The 22,877-nt window shown below is 45.6% G+C and overlaps 1 long non-coding RNA gene across 1 annotated transcript; it reads left to right on the forward strand.

The window, feature by feature from the left end:
• Nucleotides 1-897: 897 nt before the first annotated feature.
• On the forward strand, nucleotides 898-21,770 carry LOC132465074 (uncharacterized). Its single transcript, XR_009527449.1, has 2 exons — nucleotides 898-1,162; nucleotides 21,374-21,770. It is a non-coding gene; the product is annotated as an uncharacterized LOC132465074 (long non-coding RNA).
• Nucleotides 21,771-22,877: the final 1,107 nt, after the last annotated feature.

The following is a 22,877-nucleotide window of genomic DNA, read 5'->3' on the forward strand; positions in this document are numbered from 1 at the left end:
GTCAACATAACAAATATCTTGAAGATAAATATGACGGAATGCCATGGAATGTAATCATGAAAAGATGCCGAGAATTTGACATAACTCTATCACAAGAAATAGGCGAAGTAACACGACCAACACAAACCAATTTTCAAATTGAAGAGGGATTAGAATGCTTTCAAAATGACGAAGGAAACGAAAATGCCAGTGATGTAGGTAGTATACCAGAGGAACAATGTAACATAATTTGGAATGTCACACTATTCGATATAGACGGGAAACGAATGTTATATCAACCACCTGCGATTAAAAATTTTCAGCTTTTACCAGGCTCTCAGCAGAAGTCTAGAGAGAACTACATGTCAATACTGTGGAGTGATGGAGCATTCGTGAGCCAGGACAGAGTGGTGGCAGATCAGTTTTGGCTTTGCGGTAATAACATTCTTCGTCCCATACTTGCTAAAATGTGGAGAGGACGATGCGCGAAAGTCCAAGTGGTTACGGAGATTGCAATACTACCATCAATAAAAGATGTTGTCGATAACATACAAACAGATAACCTAAACAGGCGGAAGAGAGCATACGAGGCAGACGAGAACATACAAATTGATAAAATAGGACAACCCAGGGGAATAACCGATAAATTTAAGGCACGAAGTGAAGTAGCAGCAGGATTTGAGGCACTACTGCCAGCAATCGGAATTGCTAAAAATACGGAATGGATCAATTATATCTTTTACAACCAACAGAGGTTCATTAACTACACAGATGATGCATTATCTGCATTGGGCGAACAGCTGACAGCCACAAGCGCTGTGGCTTGGCAGAACAGACAGGCTTTAGATTGGCTTTTAGCAGAAAGGGGGGGAGTTTGTGATCTTATAGGTGAAATGTGTTAACAATAATAATAATAATACATTTAATTTAGAGGCGCCTTTCAAGACACCCAAGGTCACCTTACAGAGCATATAGTCATCATTCAAAACTATGTAAAACAGACTAGGAATAAAAGGAAAACAGAGGTTAAACATGAAGAATAATAATAATTAATAACACTCAAAGACGCCTAAAGTGAAGGGGGGACCTCACTAACCACCACCAATATGTAGCACCCACTTGGGTGATGCACGGCAGCCAATCGGTGCCAGAACGCTCACTACACACCAGCTTGAGGTGGAGAGTTAGGGATGAGGTGGAGAGTGAGGGAAAAGAACATTTAAACACTATCGACCATATTTAAACACTATCGATCACATTTAAACAATATCGACCACATGTAAACACTATCGACCACATTTAAACACTATCGACCATATTTAAACACTATGGACCACATGTAAACCCTATCGACCACATGTAAACACTATCGCCCACATTTAAACACCATCACCCACATTTAAACACTATGGACCACACGTAAACCCTATCGACCACATTTAAACACTATCGCCCACATTTAAACACTATGGACCACATTTAAACACTATGGACCACATGTAAACCCTATCGACCATATATAAACACTATCGACCACATTTAAAAAACTATCGACCACAATCAAACACTATCGACCACATTTAAACACTATCGACAAATAAATTACTCATCAACACTGTCGCGTCAGACTAGGTCTGCAGCGGTTTGTTTGGATTCACAGGGAAAATGCAGGTGTGTGCGTCTGTAGGTGCAGGTGTGTGTATGTGTGTGTGTGTGTGGGTGTCGCGTCAGACTAGGTCTGCAGCGGTTTGATTAAATTCACAGGAAAAATGCACGGGAGGAAAATTAAAAACAGAAATAAAAAAAAATAGAAAAAGTAGGTGGTGTGTTAGCCGCGGTAAATGGGAAGAGAAGCGCGAGTCAACTAATGAGCGTCCGCTGTTCGACTGATTTGGTTGTGCTGCATTCAGCTCACAGGTGCTTATTTATCTGGTTGGCGTTTGGTTGGGGAGACACACTGGTGAGAGTAACACGGAAATTAATCTGTGCTGGCTCTCAGTTTGGGAAAGTGCTGTGCGGAAACGTAACGCTGAAAATTGGAGAGGCTGCCGGTAAGCGCATGTCTCGTTTGACTTGATTTGTGGCGTATACGGTCGGCATGTTTGGAGCTTGGCGTTTGTTCTGATTGTCACCATTGTAGTGTTTTTAATGTTGGTTAAAAACGGGACGAAAGCTTAATGGCCTGCGCGCATTGCATCTGAGACTTTGCAGTCTATTAATTGTGGTTCCAGCGAAATGGCTGTAACTCTTTTAACCACGCATCTCCAGTTGGGCACGGGCACTTCATATTTCATAGTGGGGCTGCCCATGTTCAATCTAATGTATACTCACTTTGCACAGGATTATAGCATATTTGCACATTTCATCCATGTTTATTGGATTTTGCACATTTATTCAAGTGACAACTAACTACTGCTCTGTGTATCTTCATGTCTGTTTATCTTAGGTTTTTTACCTAAGGACTAAGGGCTAACCATTGCAACCCTATGGACTTGTGCTCTATATTCTAAATAAAAAGAAAAAAAGAGGAAAGACCAAAAAAAGTCCTTGTGTGAAACCCAGTGCCTTCAGAACTCCTTCAGTGTCACATCCTTTTCGAGTTGGGGAAAAACACAGTGCTTAAAACCAACCAAACAAAACTGAAAACTCACCAAAAACCAAAACAAAACCGTGCAACTTGACAAACACTATCGACCACATTTAAACATGTAAACCCTATCGACCACATTTAAACCCTATCGACCACATTTAAACACTATCGACCACAAGTAAACACTGGCAACCATATTTAAACACTATCGACCACATTTAAACATGTAAACCCTATCAACCACATGTAAACCCCTCTCCACCACATGTAAACCCTATTGTACCTTCATTCCAAATAATACTGCCCCAGATGGATCATTTACACTTGCGATGAACAATTTAAAACGTTTAAGAAAAGAGTTAAAGGAAAACGCAGGCCATGATCAGGGAATGTTTGGATGGCTTGAAACAAGGTTTGGCATGTGGGGAATGATGTACGCAAAGATAGGTGTAGTGCTCCTAATAGTACTAACAGCAATTGGGTCTGATCTTCTGCTGCTGCATTCCCATAGTCAGATCCATAATAGCATCCAGGCTTTCTAAAGAGATGGCCCTCATGGTGTCTGGCATAGAGGAGTCGGGGGAGTGGGAGAGGATACTCTATGGGGAGATAGATTGGAGTGACACTAGAAAGGAGACCGGAATGTGAGAATCGGACATCAGAAGGAGGTCCTATTCTCTTAACTGGTGACCTCTTTATGTGAACCACAACCATTTCAGACCGTGTGAACAAAAGGACATTGGACTAATGGGTTCCAGGCATGGTGGCTGCAACAGAAGCAACTACGGTGCCCAAACCCCCCACGTTATATAGTATACCAGTACATGACGATAAATCAGAGCTCTCCAAATCCATGCAAGCTTGTAGACAATTTTAGTTTTTAATTTCTATTATTTACTTATTTTTTGAAATATCATTTTTGAGTTTCATATTTTTATGTCATATATTCTGAAATGCTAATTTTCAATGCATGCTGAAAATACTGTGTTATGTGTGAATTCTAGTTAGACATGTTAGACATTTGATAGATCTTTTTTGCCTTAGCCAGGTTGAGATTCCTGAACATGCTAAAGGTTTTTTAACGATGATCAAATGTAGTGTAGAATATGACCCAAACGACTGTTATGTTTTTGTTATGTTTTTGTTATGATCTTATCATGATGCTTGCAGAGTCTGAGTTCAGAGCAGATGGTAGGAGCACAGGAATGTCCTGGGAACTGCGGGGTCAAGTCATGTTGACCTCCGCCTCTCAGCCTTGGGTCATCTTGGCTAACAAGGATAATCTATGCAGACTTCAGACCAGGGCATGGTTGATAACACGCTGAGACGAAGATTGGCAGGGTGGAAACCCCATTGGGATTAAGGGAACCTCCATTGTAGCTAAGAAATTCCTGTATGTGTATAAAGTAAGGCTGGGATCGATGTTCGAGCAGTGACTCTGCAGACCCACTCAGGCTGTTGTCGTTGTTGTTTTTCTGCACGATAAAGTCTTTTGTCAATTCTTGCTCCGGACCCCTCGATTTCTTTTGCACTCTCTCTCTTAAATTAGTCTAAGTGTTTTAAATCTCGATTAATCTTCCATACAGCAAATGGACTATGGAAATACTCAGCATTGTGATCTTCTCTACACGGCCGGGATTACAGCTGCGTCTTGCGGCGGTGAAAATAGCCGACACGCTTGGTTGCTGCGGGTCTGCTTTTCCCGAACTCACCGTTGTGTTTCAGGAGAATATTTTTTGCCGCATAGTACTTGTAGTACTCTGGTAGCTCGATTTCGCTTGGCATATTTTTTAGAGTTTGCCTGTCCACCAACCGAGTTCATTTGTAATGAGGAGTACTCGAGTAATCGATTCCTCACGCCCATCCCTAGTCAGCACCCAGTTCAATAAGTCCAACAAAGTCTGAGGAAAATTCTCCGTTGCTGGACAGACACAATGTAAACGATTTCCAAAAAAACTACTTAATTCATCGTTCAGATCTACTTTATTTTATTTCATGATCATAATACCTAACAATATACAGTTTGTTTCCGTCGTCCTCCATCGCTCGATTCAACAATACATTTTGGTACTTTTTATGACTCCCGGATCAGACCGCAGAAAAAGCCTTGGACATTCCTCTGTACTCGGATATCTCAGGCACGGAGACTGGGAAATGCACAGACTGCACCAAACTGCAACAGACAGTGGCTTTATTTGAAACGAGACTAGCAGCATTAGAAAAATGCAAAGGACTCCTCCAGGATACAGTGCCGATGGGTGAGTTTGCTGAGCTAACTCAGACAAATACACAACAAGATGATCAAAGCTACACTGTATCCTTCCTGAAGCTGGACAAGAGAGAGACAGTTCCAGCTGCGTCTCACTGGCACAGAGTCGACGCTAAGCCAAAACAACATATCAAAGTGAATCAACAAGTTCACTCAACGCCAAATGCTAAGCTAACCTCGTCATCTCGTCATCCACCCAAGTACAACCTCAGCCGATGTTCCGAGCCCTTCTGTCTATTATTTCGATGGGTAAGAACAACGTCTAGACGTAACTAGGAGCAGTGGAACCCAGCGCGCGTGCGTTGGGCCAGGGTGCCAGACCCTCTGCTCTAGTTCAGGTTACTGTCTTGGGCTTGATAACGTCAGACGTCGGCCCAGCTTTGGAATTGTGAAGTCGAGGATGTCTCTCGCCACGCCCCCCCCTTTACAAGGCGTGATAAACGCAGGGAGTCCCCGATCTAGCAAGGAAAGAAGGCTGGTGAGGCAAAAAGATATGAAGGAAAGATGGGCTAGGAAGTGGGCACTCCCCGGCAGGTCTCCGGGCCTGGCCGGTTCACCCACGACTCAGAGCCCACGCCCTTTGCGAAAGAGATCCATGAAGCGACGCCACCTGGATTTTTCCCCTGCCCTGGGGAGGACCGGTGTCGCCGTTCCCATGAGCAGTCACCTCTCTGACGAAACGCGGAGGTCTGGTCGCTCGCCAGCTCGCCGTACGGCAGTCGTGTCGCGCGCCAGTCCTAACGCACGTCAGAATAGATTGACTGGGCCACGACAGGGTGTGAAGCGTCGAACCGGGTCCCTTGAGAGAGGCTCCCGTCACTCGCCGATGATCGCAACGCCACAGGCCCCCACACTGGATGCGAGATGGTCGGTCTCTGGCGCGCCACTGTCTGGTGGTCGCGAAGGGCTGAACCCCCGATTCAGACACCTGCCCCATTTGAGAACGGGTGCAGAGGCTGGAACTAGCGATAGTTTCGGAGGCGGACAGGGTGATGATTCTGGACCGAGCATTCGTAGAAGGCTCTTCTGCCCCAGGAAGAGCCTTACCTTGTACTCATTTTCCCGAGGTGTTAACAAGGGCCCGCTTTCCTCCAGGACCTCCGTGGAGATCTCCTTCCCTTACTTGGCGCAGAAGTGCGAACTCTGCGTAGCTCAGTTGGACACCGCCGCTGTGTGTTGCAGGCACCTGGCCCGGGTGCATGGTCTAAAGCGCTCAATTCTGTTGTGTTCGAGGTGCGGTATCTCGAAGAAGCGTCGACACCAGATTGAGTGCCATGCAGCTGTGTGCATGAACGCAACAACAGCTTCGGTTCAGGGGGTGAAGTGCACCCTCTGTAGCAGGAGCTTTAAGTCCGGTAGGGGGGTCTCTATCCATATGAGGTCGGCGCATATAGACGAATATGTGGCCCAGCAAAGGGACAAGGCTGGAGGACAAAGGGCCTAAGGGAGGAAATCTGGTGTGTGGTCTGTCGAGGAGACTCGTTTGCTCCGGGCGCACATCGACGAATGGGGAATGAGAGAGGGATTTATCGATTCTGCATGTGCGGTCCTCCCGGATCGCACAAAAGGCCAAATCAGATATAAGGTGCGTCAGCTAGAGAAGCTGGCGCAAGCCCCTGTCGTACCTGACAACATCACCCTAATTGACCAAGAACTACAGGATTTGACGGTTGACAGCCAACAGGTTCCCTTGTACACGCTGAGTGTTGTGCGGAAGAAAATCCTTATAGCGCTGGCCAAGAACGCTGGCTCTGGTAGCGATGGATGGGCCAGCGTTCCTACCGAGAGCGAAACCCTCGCCGCTCTGGTAGATCTCGCAAATGTGGTAAAGCTCCCGTGTAAGCTCACGGGGTCGAAGTTGGGGTAGCGTCGGGGTATGGGGAGGCGATTCACGGATCGCAGGGCAGCCAACGCGCCGGTTCTCAATCATCTCCAGCTCCAAAGGCTCTTTAAGAAGAACCGTTCCAAGGTGGCCCGTATGGTTCTTGACGGCATCTACGACGGTGTCTGTCCCATTCGGGTGAGAACGGTTACGGAGTACTTTAGGGGCAAGTGGGAGTCTGAAGACTGTTATCTGGGTCTCGGTCGGTTCGGCTCATTCGCACCGTGCAATAATAGGCTTCTCTCTCGCCCCATCACACCAGCGCTTGTCTTGAGAACAAGGAAGCGTATCAAGATGTTATCAGCCGCCGGGCCTGATGGCGTGAGTAGGAATGGTTTGTTGATGTGGGACCCGAAGGGAGTGAAGCTAGCGAAAATGTTCAACGGGTTCTTGATGAGAGGCTCAATACCTGCCTCTCTCAAGATGAGCCGAACGACCTTAATGCCCAAGTGTAAAGATCCCACGGAGAGAGAGTCCGTCGCGAACTGGCGGCCCATTACCATCGGGTCGATGGTCCTCAGACTGTTTTCTTCGATCCTCCACAAGCGATTGGCCGAGGCCTGCCCAACCCATGTGCGGCAGAAGGGGTTTGTTAAAACCCCCGGTTGTTCCGAAAACCTGTTATTGGTTGAGGGAGTGCTCAGGATGAGCAAGCGGGAGAGGAAACCGTTGGCGATGGTCTTCATCGATCTAGCGAAGGCTTTTGACTCTGTCTCACACAAGCACATTAGGCGAGTGCTATCGGATCGGTGCGTGGACCAGGCAATCATTGACCTAATAATGAATTGCTACGATGGTTGCAGCACGAGGGTACAGACGGGTCAGGGCTCTTCGGCGAAAATCTTCATGAGGATCGGAGTCAAGCAGGGGGACCCACTCTCGCCTCTCCTATTCAACCTGGCGATTGATCCGTTGCTGAGTAAACTGGAGAACTTCGGGAAGGGCTATGGAAGCGCCGGGAACAGCACGGCTGGCCTGGCGTACGCGGACGATCTGGTGTTGCTGAGTGATTCTTGGGACGGGATGTACAAGAACATTGGCATACTGGAAGCGTTCTGTGGCCTCTCGGGGTTGAAGGTGAACTCGGCGAAATGCCACGGGTTTTTCATCAAAGGTGGAACGAAAACCGCCGAAAGGATCAACAACTGCCCACCTTGGAAACTTGGTGGGGCGGAGATTCACATGGTGGGTCCGAAGGAGAACGTGCGATACCTCGGCGTGGACATTAACCCTTGGAAGGGGTTCCGTAAGCCCGACACGGTCGGTGAGCTTGAAGCCTTCGGATCACGGATCGCCGGGGCCCCGTTGAGACCATCTCAGAAGACCGAATTGCTTTCTTATGGTGCGATCCACTCCTCCGCTACCCAGAGAGTCCTGTTAAAAGCGGATTTGGTGATCAGGCGTCTGATCAAAAAGTGGATGCACTTGAGTCCATCCACCTCTAATGGCCTACTTTATTCCAAGAATGTGGATGGAGGACTAGGGGTCCCGTGCATGAGTAGATCGGTGCCGTTGGGGATCGCTCGTAGGATCTTCGGACTGCTACACTCTGGCGACGGGACTACCGTGGAGATGGCGAGAGGAATGTTCGACCTGAACGAATTCGGTAGAAGGTGGTTAAACGGTGGCGGTAGTAAAGTTCCCCTACCGCAGGCCCTGGTGGACCTTCTCGACCCGGAGTGTGAATCGTTCCCGGCTCCTGACGGCTGGAGGGATGCGGAGTTTGACAGGTGGACCAAGATGGGTCCACAAGGCTTCGGAATTGGACTCTTTAAAAGAGACAAGTTCAGCAACAGCTGGCTTGTGGGGCATGGACGGGCCTGGTGGAAGGAGTCACACTTTATTCGCGCCTACAGATGAGGGCGAATGTGCTCCCTACACTAGAGTTCCGTCACAGAGGTGCTGGGCTCGTTTTCGCTCCGCCCTGCAGAGCCTGTGGTGCGGTGCCGGAGACGGGTTCACACATCTTGGGCGGGTGCATGGAAACGAAACTGAACAGGATGGCACGGCACAACCGCATCTGTAACCTCCTCGCTGCGGTCGGGAGGAGGAAGCAGTGGCTGGTTGTGCAAGAGAGAAGGATCTCCTCCCTTAAAGGGAGGTGGGGAGTGCCTGATTTGATCTTTGTTCGTGGAAATGTACTGATGGTAGTCGACGTAACGGTGCGATTCGATGGAAAGTTGGATTGGTTGGTTCAGGCGAGGATCGAGAAGGAGAGCAAATACTCTCCTTTTCTCCCCGCGCTGGCCCTGGAGTTTCCGTTGGTCACGAGTCTCTCCGCCCACGGCTTTGTCATGGGTGTGAGGGGCAAGTGGCTGATGAGCAACTGCCGCATCTTGGACTCCTTGGGCATGAGCAAAACGGGCATTGCCCAATTTGCAAAGACCTGTTCGAGGACCACGATTTTGAAGTCCGTTGACGTCTTTCAGGCGTTCAACAAACAAGTGAGGGGGAAGGTTATTCCAACCGACCTCTAGCCTACCTATGAAATTAAAACAGAGTAAGAGGGGTATGGTTGCCCAACCGACCTCTAGACAAACAAGAACAACCAACGGTGTTGAAATGTAAGCATTCAGGAGGACTCCGGTCCTTTGTGGACGTTTAAGGATGGATGAGACGGCGGGAGCGCTACCCGCAGGGACAGTGTTAGAACCGACTGGGCAGGTACACTGTCTCTACCCGCAGGAGAACGGGGGACGGCTTCACCGTGTTGGGCCGTTGCCTCGAGGGAACAACCACGGTCGACACATCAGATGATGTGACGGAGTGTCCTCGTGGGCCTCAAGGGAATTTAACTTAACCGCTAGTCCAGTAAACGGGACCTATTTTTTTATGCTATGTGTAATGTTGTGTTTTGTCCCGTGTTTCCTTTGCCTGACAGACTACATTGGATGACACAATGATTAGTCAACCATGTCCTGGGCCTGGTTCTTCAAATGGCAGTTCATCTAGGCCAGAATTGGGGCCCATGAGAGTTCAAAGAGGGAGGAAGAGGCAGGCCACTGCAACCATAACCCCATACCAGCAACAGGTCCTCAGTGCCATTGCTAAAGAGGAGAATGAGCATGAGCGTTTCCTTCTCAGCTTTGCACCCACACTGGCAAGGTTGGAGCCTCGCAAACAGGCATTGCTAAAGTGTCGAATGCAGTCACTGTTTTTTGATATTGAATTTGGAGAAGAATTAATGAAATTATTAAATTAAACTATTACATTTAAACACCGACATCTGCCTTGTACCTCTTTCTTTACATTAGATATTCTGAAGGAGATTTAACATTTTATATTGTTTTATCACTACAATACCCACTTTCATATACATAGGAGCCACACAATTTCTATTATGTATACAACTTTTATTTAAACACATCATCTGGTGTTTGCTGGTGATGAAATTGAATAGCTTTTAAGCAGAAGCTTTGGGTAGCTCTTAAAAGAGCTATTGGTTTTGTTGGTTCTTGTAAGGCCTAGATGTTATCCTGCCAGGGAACTCGTCCAGCCTCAGACATGAAGTACTGAGCAAACTTCTCCCTCACTGCCACAACATCTCTGCCAGCATTGTTGGCGAGGTGCGTTCTGGAGACCTTGTGATGGCTCAGCTCAGGATGTTCCAGTAGATGACCTAGCAGGTATTGTAGTGCTGGCATCCCACCTCAGAAAGTTATGCAGCATGCAGTTGGCCTTTACCACGTTCTCTGCCACTTCTGGAGAGACACACAGTACCCGACGGTAAACTCTCCATTGGGATGCCAGTATGCCAAACGCACACTTGACCATTCTGCGCACGTGAGAGAGACGGGTGTTAAACACTTTTTTTTCTCCAGTGTTGTAGCCAGGGTATGGGCGCATGATGTTAGGGCGCAAGGGGAAGGCTTCGTCTGCCAGAAACACATGAGGCATCGGGCCAAGATGTTCTGCCCCTGGGAAGATGGAGTCATCCGGGATACCCAATGTGTTTTGCCGTAGGGCAGTACCAAAAGCGGAGGAGGAGAGGGTTCCCCCATCACTGTTTCTTCCATAGGCCCCGATGTCAACAAGCCTGAAACAGTACCTGGCGTCGACTACAGCCAGAAGGACGATGGAAAAAGTGCCTTTGTAATTGTAATAAACAGAGCCACTGGAGGGAGGAGCCTCAATTACTACGTGTTTCCCATCCATTGCCCCTAGGCAGTTAGGGTAATCCAACTGTTGGAATCCAGTGGCTATCTTTCTTCACGCTGCTTTGTCTGGATTAGGCATGTAATCTGGCAGGAGGCAATCCCAAATAGCTGTGCAGACCTGATGAACTATGCCTGCCACAGTGCTGGCACCCATGCTGAAGGCGAAAGCGATGGATCGGAATGAATCGCCAGTTGCCAGATACCTGCCCAAAGAGTGATATTTAGTTTAGTGTGAAACAATTGAGCAAGCATGCATACACCTGTTGATCTTGATTGTAGCCGTTAGCAGTTAGATAGCAGTTTCTATTTCATTTGCAGGCCTGACAGTCAGGTAGGTAATGCTAGCAGTCTACATCCTGTCCAGCGAGGGACGCTATACATATAAAATAGGCCTACTCTGAGCACCTTTAAAACAAGACTGAAGACTTTTATGTTTGCTTTAGCTTTCTGCTAAATCTTAAATACATTGCATATATATAAATTTGCCTTTATATTCTATTTTAATACTAAAATGCCTTTTTAACTTTCTATTTTACCCATTTCTTTCCATATGTTTTATCTATTATTTTATTTTATTGTATGACAATGTTTATATGTAAAGCACTTTGAGTCTGCCTTGTGTATGAAAAGTGCTATCTAAATAAAGTTGCCTTGCCTTGCCTACGTATGCTGAAAAAGTTTGATACGGTAACCGATTTGCAATGTGTGCTCTAGAACATTCTGCTCTAGAATGAACTAGACAAAACCACCCTGTCAGTTTTTTAGTTGGTAAAAAAACGCCCGGGTCAGGTGTTTTTTAATATAAAAAAACTGCCTGTGTGAACACGCCCTAAGAGAGTAAACAAAGGGAAACTTGGACACACTGCTAACCTCACAAATCTGATATCTATTGCCTCCAAAACAAAAACAACCTTAAAGCCTATCAACAACACCATCAGGATGGCTCTACTTAATGTGAGGTCTCTTAATAACAAATCATTTTTAGTTAATGATTTTATTACCACTTCGAAACTGGATTTTATGTTTTTAACTGAAACATGGCTGGAGCAAAATAACAGTGCAACCGTTCTGATAGAGACAGCTCCTCCCAACTATAACTTTTATGATGCATGTAGATCTGGAAAGAGAGGGAGGGGTTGCTGCTGTATTTAAAATTGTATTTCAGGGGAAACATGTTATTTTGTGATTTTCCATCATTCGAATACCTTAGTGCTGTATTGAAATACCCCCCCAGAGTTCTATTAATTATTTACGGGCCACCCACATATTCTGCAAATTTTTTTGAGAAGGGTCCAGCTGCAGGCTTGGGCGTTTCCGTAATGACACAAAAGCGCCCATCAGGCATTCCCGTCATGACACAAAAACGCCCATCAGGTGTTCCTGTAGCGTTTCATCGACCACTCACGAAGAGGTGAGTTTCGCAAGGCATACTGGGTATTCTACCCTTCCTTTATTGGCGGTTTTTCTTCGTAGTATGTTTCCAGAAAAACGAAAGGGTTATGATGAGAGATTAGTCAGTAAGAATGATATTGTTTATTTGAAGTTTTCTCATTTAAATCACTGATTTAGCTGTGGTATCGTTGTATCCGAATTCGAATCCGATATAAATACTCGTGACAAGCATGGTTCGGTATAGCAGCAAATGCTATGCTATCTCGTCCATAAACGTAGCATATACTAGCCAGAAATCAGCAACGTTTTAGACGGTTTGTAGATGGAGATGTTAACGTGTCAGCTGGCATGGTAAGAGGCGTGAAATCGCGGCCACGCTGCTTCGTTGTGGTGACACACGCATCGGATTAAACTGTGCATGTAAACGTACTAGTACGTTTTGCACGGCATATCAGAGAATATCCCCGTCAGTTCCGTCGCGGCGCAATGAATGAATAAAGATCGTTAACACTCTGAAAAACAGATGACAGATGTGCCCGAAGTTACTACTTTATTACCTCGTTGATGACCAACGTTTAGGAAAACATGTACTTTAATTCGAAGCGTAGTGTGTACTGAATGCGTGTTGATGATGATGCACTTCTTATAGGGGGTAACTACATTGGCACGACACCGGCTTCCTCCATCTTCTGCGCCACCTTTTTAAATAAATCGCCGTTTCTCGTTTTCCGACGGCGACAACCATAAAACATATAAAGAAATTATAAATATTTATATTTATGAAGAAATAAGAATTATTTACAGTCTATGGCGACAACAACACGACTACAGTCTCCTTCTACTTCTTCCGGCTCATGTGTGTAGGCTACTCCGATATGCGATATGATGCTGGTATATGCAGGTAGAAAGCCGACTATGAACAAGTTATCTAGGTCTTGTTATCCGATTTCGCCTGTCTGTTTAGGTGCCGGTTTTTATGCGAAGTAGATCGGTTAAAGGTGTTTACATGCATTTTTCCAGTCCTGTTGAGGTCTTATGATTTACCCGAGTATGACTCTGGATGTATACGCACTGCATGTAAGAGACCTGACATAGGAGCCACGGTGCTTCATTATGGTGACGCAGTAGGTAGGAGCTAGGGCTAGGAGGGTGAGGAAAATTGAGCTTGGTTAATGTTCTCCATATGTCTCTCCATAGCTACACTTGTCAATTTTGCCCAGCGGCCACAAAATGTTCAGAGCAAGGATGCCAACTTCTCCACTGCCCCTTTTGCCCGCTTTATAAGGGTGATTACTCAAAAGTGGAGACACATTTGCAGTCTCACCTAAAAACAGTGGTACAGCATGGAGGTATGTTTACTGCTTGCTGATTCATTGGTGAAGATTAATAACCTTTGTGTTGACTTTAGTTATTAAAGCCTGCTGTGTTTTTTAACTTCCTTTCAGAGTATGTGATGTATACCTGCAATTGGGGATGCAGAAATGACTTTACCACTGCTGTGCGTGTAGTCTACTCTTTTCCAGGAAAATACAACTGCTTAAACACCTCATTACCTGCCACCCTAAGCCATCTGAAGGCCAACCTCACTCCCAGCCAGCAGAAGGCCAACCTCACTCCCAGCCAGCAGAAGGTCAACCACACTCCCAGCCGGCAGAAGGCCAACCACACTCCCAGCCAGCAGAAGGCCAACCTCACTCCCAGCCAGCACGAGGCCAACCTCACTCCCAGCCAGCAGAAGGCCAACCTCACTCACAGCCCGCAGAAGGCCAACCTCATTCCCAGCCAGCAGAAGGCCCATCGCACTCGTTTTTCACCTCAACCCTCCACTGAACCCTGTGGAGGCCACGGTGAGAATGGACATGGCGATGCTTGGCGTGTTCAACAGGGTTTCAAACACATTCCGAGAACTAGTCAAGCCTTTCCACCCTTCCATATATATAAATGACAGTTTGGCAGGGGACCTTAAGCTTAATAAAGACAATCTCGTATACATAACAGTTAGAAAGATTTACAACAATGCAGGCTGTGGCAGTGGCTCAAAGGCTTCTCAAAAAAGAGGAATTGGCCAAGCGCACGCCTGGTACTGAGGCACGTCTGCCTAGCATAATGTTCTTTTATTACTCCTTTTTTGTTTTATTGGGACGTCTTGTTTTGCAATCCCTTTCATTTGTAAATGTACATACTACTATAGTAAATGTATCTGCCCAGAAATGCTGGTATTTTATTACTCCTTTCTTTTTTGTGACAAATGCTATACGATGTATAACATACATTTGTTCCTACGATGTATGTTGTAAGGTTAATTGTTACAGAGCAATTACTGTATTTTGTCTTTATTGAAAACATTCAGTGGCCTACTGTTTGAGCCTTCATAGTGTCTGGTAACTGGATTTGAACTGCATAATGTACCAAGTGTTAATTTAATCTACTCATTATTTAATTTGGGCATATTCTTAAACAACTGTATATCAAACATCTCACTTATACCTAATATCCTACCGATACTAAGTAACCCAGAAGATAATAAACACGTAGGCATACACTGTAAAAACGAAAACTTCAAATTGTTGGTCTCATTATGATTTCTGAGTAAAATTAGTATAAAACATTAAGTATTCATGTCAACTGTGCAATGCAATTTAGTCCAACCAACAATGTTGAGTTTTGTTACGTATTTTAAGAATCTAAGCTACCCACACATAGACCCAATGAAGCAGGACCAAACATATAAGCCGTAAATACCAATACATGGCCACAAGGGGAGCAAGACCTTATTGAAGGCTGCTCCCCCACAGAAGGCATCACCTGAAGAAGCCGAAGCCACCACGCCCACTAGGCCACGGCCACTTGATGGTCTCTTACCTGTGCACACTAGGTGAAGGGGCCAGAGATTTTCAGCGACACCCGCGGACAGTCACGGGCCTCTGCCCGTGGCTGAAAGTAGCCAGAGTTATTATCTCTCTCACACGTGTTCGACACGATTCCTAGACTTTCGTTCCATAGCCAGTTACCATACCGAAACATGCCTACTTTAACAATAAAGTCAGTTAAAAGCTATCCCGAACCTTTCCTTGAAGAAACTCAGCAATTTGGTGACCCCTGACGTTCTTGGAAAGGTTCTACCGAGACTCGAACCACGCGGCCGTTGGACCCAGTGCTTAATTTGAGGGGGAGCAAGGGGGAGCGCGCTCCGGAAGCTCTGACGTGCGCTCCGCCAGCTGGATCTGGAGTGTGTGTGTGTGTGTGTGTGTGTGTGTGTGTGTGTGTGTGTGTGTGTGTGTGTGTGTGTGTGTGTGTGTGTGTGTGTGTGTGTGTGTGTGTGTGTGTGTGTGTGTGTGTGTGTGTGTGGGGCTAATACTGTGTGCATGTGTGTGTTTTGTTCAGATGTGCAGCAAGAGAGGTTGGACTTGGAGTGACGCGAGTCGGTTGAGTGATGTGTGATAAATCTGCGAGGAGTTAGCGAAAGTGGCTGCGGAGAAGAGGGGCAAGAAGGCCAAAATGAACTTTATTATTATTATGGTTTTTGTGGTATTCTGGTATTGTTCTGGTTAATAATATGTATCTATTTGTTAACGTGGCCAAGTTGTCATGCCAGATTGTTGTTCTAACTAGGCCTACTATAATCTATGAGGTAGCCTATCTATTTGTTTTCATCTTTTGATGCGACGGAGATCCATTTTCAAGGACTTGGTGTATTTTGTTGTGTTGAGAATACAATGACTCAATGACGCACCTGCGAGTGCATGACATTATTCCTCAACTGTTAGTAAACAACGGTAAACTTTATAACGTGTGGCTGTGTGTCTCTCCAACCTAACATATGTTTACTATTTTTTCTGGGTACATCCCCATTCACGAGGCTTTAGTAGGCTAATTTCTTGCGATGTTGACTAAATAAGTGTGGGTTGTTCGAAAGCGCCCACCAGAGCCCCCGCCCCCCCCGCCCCGCCACTTTTTTTCTACTCGTCCTCAGCGCTCCGGGGGCTCCCACTTGACAAATTAAGCACTGGTTGGACCGCAATACAAGCTGGATGCAGGCGCCATTGAAAGGTAAACAGAGCCTGTTGTCAATGACCAAAATCTGTAATAGTTAGAATAGTAACATTTAGGCAAATAGCTTGTACTGCCTCCGTCTGGCTGCGGGGTCTCGTGGTCTCGGCCTGGGACGTAATTCATACAGCCGGTTACTTGAACGGCCTCATATGCGCTAACAGATTAAATTAAATAATTATATTAAAGGAACAAAGGGCTAGGAGTGTGTTTTTATGGGTTTGTCGATAGACTGTATCCAATCCCGTCTAGATCTAATGTTTGTACCGCGTGGGAGACGTATTACCTGCGGTTTAATTGTTGAATGGTGTATGTCCGTGTTTTTATGGGTTTGTAGATAGACTGTATCCACTCCCGTCCAAAACTAATGTTTGTACCACGTGGGAGACGTATTACCTGTGGTTTTTGTGTTATATGGTGAAAGCGCCGAAGTTAAGCCGGGCCACCATAAGGTAAATGGTGAATGTCTCGAAGTTAAGCCGAGACCATCATAAGGTAAATGGTGAATGTCTCGAAGGTAAGCCGAGACCATCATAAGGTAAATGGTGAATGTCTCGAAGTTAAGCCGAGACCATCATAAGGTAGATGGTGAAGTGCCGAAGTTAAGCCGGTCCACCATAAGGTAGATGGTGAAGTACCGAAGTTCAGCCGGTACCACCATAAGGTTTATTTATTACCGGCCACAAACTTCCAAACTCTTTACGGTGGGGGGAGGAAAGGTCAGGTTTTTAACGTTAATCTAGCTTAGTTGCATATTAAAACGGAGGCTTGGCCGTCGTTTGCCAAGGAGTTCAAATTGGATTGATTCCTCCCGGTTCATTTAAAATCTAATGTGCAATTTTGATTAGTATACAACGCAGCCGTAGAGTGTAACCACGTGGTGTTAAAGAGACGGCGCGTCTTCGTGATGTGGGTTTCCTTTGTCCAGACGTCCGCCATCTTGGGTCTTGCAGAGACCAAGAGCAGCGGGGAGCCCAACTACAGTGTTACATTCTCTCTCTCTCTCTCTCGCTCTCTCCATCCCTCGCTCCCTCTTCCTCTCTCCCTCTTCCTCTCTCTCGCTCTCTCTCTCTCTCTCTCTCTCTCTCTCTCTCTTCTGCAAATAGGTAGGGACTGCAATGGTAAATCTTTTGTTAAGAATGCATGATCTCTGACCTGGACAATAGCAGATCTCTCGCTCTCTCTCTCTCTCTCTCCCTCTTCTTCCCCCCCCCCCCCTCTCTCTCTCTCTCCCTCTCTCCTCCCCCCCCCCCTCTCTCTCTCTCTCTCTCTCCTCCCCCCCTCTCTCTCTCTCTCTCTTCTTCCCCCCCCCTCCCCCTTCTCTCTCCCTCTCCACCCCCCCCTTCTCTCTCTCTCCCTCTCCCCCCCCCCCCCCCCCCCTTCTCTCTAGAAGATCCTATCGTGAAACCCCTCCCAACCTTTTGTCCTCACAGGTCCCCCCACCTTTCCCCATCCTTTTGTTTCTCTCTAAAAGATCCTATCGTGAAACCCCCCCCCAACCCTGTCCTCTCAGGTCCAGTCGTCAGATCCCCCCTCCCCACCCTTTGTCCCTGCAAACATTCTCTTCCCCTACCCTTCCTTATTCATATTGCTTAAAGAAGATCGGGAACGGTGAGACGGGGGCTTCGATTTAACTAACAATAGAGAGGCAAGTGGCCTCGCTGTTGTTGGTTGGGTTGAAGTTCTTGTCTTATTGTTCTTTCTTCCCCCTGCCCCCTCACACCCTCACACCTAGCCATGTGTTGGAACCAAGATGTAAATTTAGTTAAGTGTTTGTATATTTGAGGGTCTGTGTGTCTGGGTGCTGAAATACAGAGAGCCACTCCCTAGTTGATATCGGCAAAACACGCAAATATTTGTGTAGGTTGTAATCAATGTTTTTTGATTCACCAACATTAATAGTTTAAACGATCTGTAAATGTTCACATTTGTACTAAATTTGTTCTTCCTCTTCAGGCCTTTGCAACCCAAGCAGTGATGGATGCCCGGCATTCATGGTTTTAACCGGTGCACAAGGCGGGAGTTAGCTAAACTGCTGTAGTTCAATTACAATAACATTTGTTTAAACCGAAAACTCCTGAATTTTTCTTTTAGGTTCAGTTTTTGTTTTGTTTATAGAATATCACCATATATTTAATACCCAGATGTGCATAATTGTTGTAAGTTTGGATGACTCTTTATTCTACCTAGTTTAGACGGTTTTGATTGACCTAGCTGAAGGTTCACCAGGTGTCAAGACGTAGGATTGTGGCACTCCTTGGGAGCCTCCGAGCCACGCGTTAATCGACTAATCGTTCCTGCAGTGTTCTGAAGTGGTAACGGTGGAGCTCATGGGTTGGCCCCGGGAGAGTTGTCATTCGCGGGCTCACACAGGGAGAAATCGGGTAGGTCAGTAAGTCAGAAGGTTGAATTAATGGATCGATTTGATGTTGACCAACAAAAAACTAGATAATTATAATAATAAATACTGTTCATGTAATGGTATAGTTAGGTCTGGGACCTGCGTAGCTAAAAAAACTGTTTTGGAAATAGTAATGAACGTGTCCGGGACATGTGTAGCTATAAAATAAGTAAAGATAAAACTGGGTTTTACTTTACTTCACTTTGCTAAGACATATTCACGTTTGATGTGGTATGCAGAAAGTGGCGCAATAGGATGTTGTGCAGAGAATAAGGCGTATTCACGTTTGATGTGGTATGCGATGTACATAGGAGTGAATCAAAGTGTGGACAACATCAAATGCGAGCAATAGGTAGAATAAATGAAGATTAGGTCATCCAATATACATAGTTAGTGTAGGACAATCAGGTAGTATAATGAAGGTAACTGTTATTATGAGATACGGTTAACACAGAAGTGATATTGAACATGCACATTTTAACATTGTTACTTCCCTTTTACATCTTTTTGGTTATAGCAACTTGGTTGCACTACGGTGTTGTTAGCTTTGGTTGTCATTCAATGCGCATGGCTGAAGCATGCGCAAGGAGGGATGTAGTGTGAAATTAAATCAAAGTAGATACTGTAAAACAATTAAAATTAGAATTCATGGAAATATGTTTTTGAACAACTAACTGCTGTACATGAGTTTGTATTTCTGCAATAGAAACAAAAGTTCCAGAACCAGATGCAGACACACCTGGAGCCTACAAACTACCACCGCCGAGCAAGGACCAACAGTCACATGAGGAGATCAAATAACAGCAGGATTTGAATCGCTCCGGATGGGTTGGTGGCCAGGGCGCTGGTATGATTACAATCCCTCAGGTTAGAATTGGCAGAGAACTCCGGCATTAATGACCCTTTCACAGGATGGATGGAGAATATGATTGGGAAGTGGAAAGGCATGATGCAGTAAGTGCCCGTCGCGGGAATAAATGCAGAGACCGTGTTTATTGTCACCGGCTGCCGTTGTATTCCCTGCGCACGAGGGCTACTGCATCTGCTGATCACCACAGCAGTGGGCGCTACAGAAGCGCCAAGTGCCATTCAGGCTTACATGGGGATCAGATATGATCCGATGAAAGTGAACGATACATTACCTGAGGGGCCCGACCCTATCCAGCTGTAATATCTAGAATAGTCAACACCTATACTATTCTAGTAGAAGCGCCTGTATCTGAGATAATCAATATCCTGGATTTACTTGAATAATTAATTATTGAACCACCAAGACGAGTTGTGTTTGTTATTATATAGTATTGTTTGGTTGCGAGTGCAACCCGTTATTTCTGAATCGCTGCATTGATAATGGTACTGTTGATCTTCTTTGAGACGGTTGTTTTACAGGCCACCTGTTGCTGACACGACGACGACGGAGAACCTGTTTGGAGGCTCCCATGATGTAGGAGTAACCTCTCTGAGATGAACCCTTGACAAGGAGGGACGAGTCTTGGGTTCATGAATTACAGGCCCAACGGCGACAGAAAAAACAATGACTACGATAATAACATCGCCCAAAACCACCCACATGAACCAGCGCACCAATACACGAAGATCACCTGAACCCTCCAAATCCATGCTAGCCTATCAATCATTTTGAAATTTTAAAATTGTATTATGACCACCAATTTTTACTTTACTTTTGCACATGATGAAAATTGTATGACCTTGTAGCACATGACCAAAAGTATTAGCTCAGGATTTCTATGGATAGTTTTGTTTGTGTGCTGTTTGGCCATGTGATTGTATGATAACAAGATTTATGTTCATTGTTGTATTGTTAAACAATGACCTGTATTTCCAATGAGACCCACAATGTGAATACCGTTTCAGTATTATGAGCGCGTAGTGGTTTTTCTCTATTCGAGAGTTGTTCCCACACGGTTGATGGTGTTGATGATTGATCCTACTTTGACTATGTTTTTGGTGTGGTAAATGGTGTTTATGATTTAAAATATTATTGTATGGTCATCTGAGATGACCAAGGAGGGATTGTTACGTATTTTAAGAATCTAAGCTACCCACACATCGACCCAATGAAGCAGGACCAAACATATAAGCCGTAAATACCAATACATGGCCACAAGGGGAGCAATACCTTATTGAAGGCTGCTCCCCTACAGAAGGCATCACCTGAAGAAGCCGAAGCCACCACGCCCACTAGGCCACGCCCACTTGATGGTCTCTTACCTGTGCACACTAGGTGAAGGGGCCAGAGATTTTCAGCGACACCCGCGGACAGTCACGGGCCTCTGCCCGTGGCTGAAAGTAGCCAGAGTTATTATCTCTCTCACACGTGTTCGACACGATTCCTAGACTTTCGTTCCATAGCCAGTTACCATACCGAAACATGCCTACTTTAACAATAAAGTCAGTTAAAAGCTATCCCGGACTTGAACCTTTCCTTGAAGAAACTCTTTTGGGTCAAGAGTTGGGCTCACTGTAGTATCTTTGTTAGCAAGACACACGGGTTTAAGTCAGACTCTGTCTGAGGCTGGGCCAACTACGGTGCACATGCGCATTTCGACACTTTCCTACCCTACCCCCCGGGAGTCTGGGTATTCGTGATGCCTCTCTCTCTTATTGCCTTTTGTCAATTTGTTTCTGTTAGGTTATGCCCTGTTTACACCTACCCGATAGTGGGCCCCGATGGTGCCCGATGGCTAAATAAGCAGCTATCGTTATAACATCGGCAAATAGCGTGGTTGCATCGGGAAACATCGTTACTCTTCCCGGGAAGAAACGGGAAGAAATGCTCAATGATCGGGCAACAACGGGCAACATCGGCAAAGAACGAACATGTTTGTTAATTTTGGGTCTATCGGGGTAGAATCGGTTAACAGGTGTTGCTATGGGCTAATCGGCTATAATCGGGAATAGAACGGGAGTATAACGTAAGACATCGCAAATCGTTCGGGAATTTTCCTGGGCACATCGGCTATATTCGTTAATCTTCCGCGCTTTATCGTGTTTTATCGTCTTTATATCGGCAACCTCAACACACGAAAGACCCTCGAGAACCCTAGACAAATAACGATTGAGTGACCAGATTGTGTTAAGGAAGACCCTCAATCTGCCACTTGGGTATAAATAGGGGGTGATGGATGGATGTCCTACTTTTATAATTACAGGGTACTTCGCCCATTTAGAACCGGCGTTCTATTATTATAAAATCGCTGTTGTAATATAAATAAATATATAAATAAATATCAGTCTAAACCAGTCTCCCCTTTGCCTTCTCCCGAAATGACGCCAAATGACGCCAAACGCGTCATTTGACGTGTTTGGCGTCATTCGAAATGACGTCAAATGACGCCAAACGCACTTCGGGTGTCTTCCCTGGCATACATCGTTATGTTATCGTTATAACATCGGGTATGTGTAAATGCTACCCCGATAAATTGACCCGATCATACATTTTTAGCCCGATGTCACCCGAATCACCCCGACTTCCCCATCGGTGGTCCATCGGCCATTAGCGGCCATTAGCGGGATGGTGTAAACGGGGCATTAAGTGGGGTTAACGGGTTTGGGGTCATAATTGTTTGTGTGTTGTTTATTGTGTGTAGTGTTGCCGCCACCGTTACCGAGACTTGCATGTCCGTTGGTTGGGTGTGCGGTGCGCTGTGTGTTGTGGGTCTGTGTTAAATAAAGGCAGCTCTCGGGATCGTGCGGTGTATGGGGCACGAGAGTTGCGTCACCGTTTAACCTGGGCTCCCGTATCGTGCGGAACAAGTTTGACCATAATGTCGAACTTGTTCTGCACTTTGGTTTGCTGCATTTAGACAGCGATTCTCTGCTGGTGAACTAGCTACATGATGCTTGTTCTATTGCTGTCTGGCATTCAGAAATGTAAAATGGAAGTTTTAAACTAGTTTTGCATTCTTTGAAATGTTTTTTTATTAACCTTAATTTGAAATATTAAGTTAACAACCCTGACTTACTTTTTTAAGTTTTGTAAAATATAAAATCTTAGTTGGTGTAACTCTAACTTTCAAGTTTGTCTAAAGAAGAAAAATGACATTTTGTTGGGCTCAAAACACAAAAATGTATTGCAGTAAGTTGCCTTGCAATTTTGAGTTTTCTCAACTTTTTATTTTTTACAGTGTACTGCA

Source organism: Gadus macrocephalus, chromosome 1 (assembly GCF_031168955.1).
Source record: "Gadus macrocephalus chromosome 1, ASM3116895v1".
Classification (NCBI taxonomy): domain Eukaryota; kingdom Metazoa; phylum Chordata; class Actinopteri; order Gadiformes; family Gadidae; genus Gadus; species Gadus macrocephalus.